The sequence below is a fragment of the Thalia democratica genome, chromosome 2 (assembly GCF_965202585.1).
Source record: "Thalia democratica chromosome 2, ktThaDemo2.hap1.1, whole genome shotgun sequence".
Taxonomy (NCBI): domain Eukaryota; kingdom Metazoa; phylum Chordata; class Thaliacea; order Salpida; family Salpidae; genus Thalia; species Thalia democratica.
In genome coordinates this window covers 10386222-10390724 of record NC_139166.1, presented here as the reverse complement: position 1 = coordinate 10390724, position 4503 = coordinate 10386222, and the positions used below count along the sequence as shown (strand labels likewise).

General features: G+C 22.2%; 1 long non-coding RNA gene across 1 annotated transcript; it reads left to right on the top strand.

Annotated features, from left to right (window-relative positions):
- The first annotated feature begins 1211 nt into the window (after positions 1-1211).
- Positions 1212-2749, top strand: LOC145830089 (uncharacterized). The gene is made up of 4 exons (XR_014369612.1): positions 1212-1349; positions 1930-2022; positions 2319-2382; positions 2641-2749. It is a non-coding gene; the product is annotated as an uncharacterized LOC145830089 (long non-coding RNA).
- Positions 2750-4503: the final 1754 nt, after the last annotated feature.

Sequence of the window (4503 nt, the reverse complement as noted above, 5' to 3'; positions counted from 1 at the left end):
TAAAATTAAAAAACTTTTTTTTTAGTTTTTTTAACAAAAAAATTGTGAAAAAAAAATAAGTTTGAAAAAAATATTTCAGGTGTTGACAATACTATTGACAATGCTGATCGTTACGGAAAACATGAACTCAAACTCTTTAGAAGCATTGGCTCTTTGCTGTGGCTCGGTTAGTCTATATAAAACAAATTGGTTAATTTATTTTTTAAATGTAGGCAAGAAGTGTTGTTGTGAAAATTATTTTTTTACTATTCAATTTTTTATAAGTTTATTTATAAATGGTTTTAATTAAACACATAGTAATATATATAATCAAAATGAAAAGTTTTAATATAAAAATATAATTTCCTATTGACTTTTTTATAACTCCTAAATATCTTTAATAGTTTCGATCATTCATTTGAATATAATTTTAATTTTTTTAGCTTTAAAACTTTTATATATTGACGAGCATAATTTTACTGCTTTAAGATTATTGTATAGTACATGTATATGTGAAACGACAAAAATATTAATTCAAGTATGTAAATTAACTGATTGCATTACTTAAATAAAACTGAAATATTGACTTTAGAACTGTTTAAACTTAAAATTTAAAAAATTTCTATACTTTTATTTACTTTATACTATCTGTTTTCAAACTAACTATTAATGTACTGAAGTTAATACCTTTTTATTTACTGTTTGACTTATAGTAAATATTCCACAGACTTCGCTTTTGGGAGTTTTCCTACTTCTACTCGGCACAGAAGGTATAAGAAAACAGAAAAAAGTTAGACTTTTATTAAATCATTTATTAAATTCAAAATGTGTTTTTTAGTTGTATACTTATTAAAATACATATAATTTTGTTCAAAACATGAATTTGTTTACATTTTAAATTTATAATCACAATGCAGTTAAATTTTACCAATTTTTTTTACAATAATATTTATATTGTGAAATTAAAAAAACTTTTAATGTTTAAGCTTTTATCTAAAATTAGTTGTATTATTGATTTTTATGTCTACTTTTAACTTTAATCTTACTAAGTGAAGAACTAACAAATATATTGTTTTTGTGGTTTTAAACGTTAGCAATAAGTTATAATCATACTTGATAAAGAAATTTTTTAAATTTAGGTTGAAATAATCTTAGATAATCTGTTTAATTGTAAAAAACAGGATTTAATTTTTTTTTTAATAAACCAATTGATATATTTCTATTAGCAGATGACCATTTCGATAATATCATTGTTAGCCCATACAATTGTTTTCAGCAGTATAGTTGTTTTACAATTAGTGAAATTAATCATTGAAAATCAACAATCCAACGTGGATCTTTGTATTTGCTTATTAGCAGTTTTAGCAGCAGTGAGTTTTAAATACATTTTAATTTGATATCAAAATAACTTTAATTATTTTTATAAATTTAAAAGTGATAAAAAAAAAGTTACTGATTTTACTAGTTTCTTATTTTCACACACGTTTTTAGTTTGCATTAAACTACCACAGTATTTTAAAATTTGTTGGGTAGTTTCAAATTTTTAATTTAGTTAATATTTAGTTTTTAAGTATTCCAAGCAAATTAAGTACTTAAGTATTTTTTTTGTTCGTTGAACTAAACAATAAGTAAAAATTAAGAATTTACAAATAACTACTTAAAAAAACTATAGTTACGTAATATAATTAGAAACCAAAAACTATTAAAAAATTTCATAATTTTGCACAACTTGAACCAAGTTTTTATTACTTTTTTTTTAGCTGATTAGTTAGATTTTAATCAAACATACTTTTTTCTAAACTTATACTTACATCTTTGATATATAATTAAACCAAAAAGAAATAAACATGAACTTTAAAATATTATAAACAACAATCGTCAATGTGTTTATTTTCAAAATGTTTACTCTTATGCATATCTAAAATAAGTAATAAATTATTTTTTAAACAGTTTGTAGTTATTTTGGACTATTCAAACTTCTACAAAAATGCGTTCTTGCTATTTATAACGCTTTTCAAGCATCGCAGAGAACTTAATATAGACGTTAGTTTGCTTTTGTTATTCTATTTAGTTTTTTTTTGTTTCGAACTCTTTTATTCATTCTTATCTAATTAAAATTCTTTTTTGGGTTAACGTTCAGAGAAAATGATCAAAGTCTTCAAAGATTTAGTTTAAAAGTTCAAGCTTTTTAAGGCTTGTATTGCCTCTTTTAAGTTGAACAGTTCATATTAAACTTTAAAAATGTTTGTTTTTTAGCATAAATGTACTAAAAATAATTTATATTTAATGTCTACTAGTCCTATGTTAATTAATTTTACTCTACTTAAATAAAAAAACAGGTCATTGAAAACAATAATAGTTCATTACATCAGGACTCGAACAAGAATGACAAAACTAGTTCAGGTAAAACAAAGTAGATTAAAATAACTGGGAAATAAAATTTTATAATTTAATAACTGAACTATTTTTATTGCCTCTCTATATTGAAAAACCATTATATTTTAAAACAATTTTTTTTATGTGAATTACTAAAGTTGTAGCAAGTTTTAAACGACAAAGTGCAAATTACTATATTTTACTTTTATTTTTCAGCGATTGTAAATATATTCAATGCTAATTTTATAAAAAAACATTTAAGATAAAAAAACAATACAATTTTAGGTGACTTTTCAAAACATACGGAAATAAGAAACTTTGAAACGGGAAGACTATTGGTTGAATTTGTAGTTTGAAGTGTGAGTAAAAATTTGTTAGAGTTTTATAAGTTTCAAAAGGTTTTAATCAAGTTTTGTACGTCTATGTTCGATATTATTTTTTTGAAGTCGTAATTTGTCGATAAAAGTCGTGTGAAAGTTGTTTCTATTGATTTTAAATTTTTTAAGTAGATTTTGTACGAAACATGCATTTTTACAATATGTAGTTTTTAAAGTTTATACAAGTATTTCTTAGTGCGCTTTTAAAACATACTGTTAAGTTTTATTAAAACTATGCTTTTTAATTATTTCTTAATTGAACTATGCTACTTTTATAGTTTTGAAAATGTAGACCATCCATTACAATTTACTTTTTACTTATAGATATTTTTGTTCTTTTTAAAGAATTATTTTTACAAAATAAATTCAACTTCTGAATTAAATTTTGTTCGTTAAATTAAAAAAGCTTCTAAAATGGTAGTGTTTTATTACTGCTATTGAATATCATATTTAGTTTTATTTTACCACAAATCTAAATAATTTATTTATTTAAACAGAAAAAAAACAATTTAAACTACCATTCAAAATTCGTACTTCACTGCAAGTTTTATGTAGCCTCGTTAGATTGAATAAAAAATTAAGCAAAACTTTAGTTCATTACATTATTGCAAACATCGTAGAAGTAACTGAGTGTTTTTGTTTTTTCTATAGTTAACCAAAGTTACAAATTAGTTTACTGCCACAATTACTGACAATACCAAACTACTTGACTAACAAAAACTATTAAAACATGTTTTTTGAAAGCAAGGAATGTTTTTTTGATATAGTTTTGCTAATTTTACTATTGAATGAATATGTTTTAAATTAAACTATTTAAAATATATTTAAATAAAAAAAAACTTCAACTGTATTTACAAAAAAAAAACTCTTATTAAAAATTTGTTATTTATCGATTAATAAAGGAGTGAGATTTCAAGTAAAGTTTAAATAGCTAACTAACATAGTCTGAAAAACTGATTTCAGTATGTCAAGTATTAAGCAATAAACGGCTTTTTTTAAGAAGTTTCAGCTTAAAACTAACAAACAAAAATTTTTTAAGTTTGGTTCTTCATATTAGTTTACATAAATTGTATTTTTAAGGTTTTGAAAATAAAATCGAAGTATAAGATACTTTTGAATGTAAAATACTGATATTTCTAGTCTAAAGTTTTTTATTCAGTCTTTGATAATTATGTTGTTTTTGTTACTTTACAAAATAATAAGTTAACAAAGGACAAGTATATAAATTTATCGAAGACTTACACCAAAAATCAGAACACATACAATTTTAATTTTACATGATTTAATCAGTTCAATAACATATTCAACAGAAATTTCAAGCTGGAAAGTAAAAGCGTGCTCAATCTCGTTTTAATGATGAAAGACAAGTGACATTAGACACTGTTTAAACTTAAGAATTGTTTGGTATTGTACTAAGTATTATTCCCAGTTTAAATGTACAAGTTTATTTGAGTTTATACCGTCAAAAACAATTTAACAAATTATTATATGAAGACAATTTAAATCTTTTATTAAAAAAATAAGTTTTACTGTTAGATTTTAATTTTTTTCTAAAACAAGATAAGCAAATATGTTTTATGTTACTATTTATGTTAACTATTAACAAAATTTTAAAAATTAGCGGATAATAACCATATTTCTATTCACTGTGTAAGAACTGTTCAAACTTGACTGTTTTTTTTCAAAAATAAAACATTAAAATAACAGCTTTTCATATGCTGTCAACACACGCCCTAATTAAAAAAAAACGTTTCGTTTTGTAAGTAGCTCA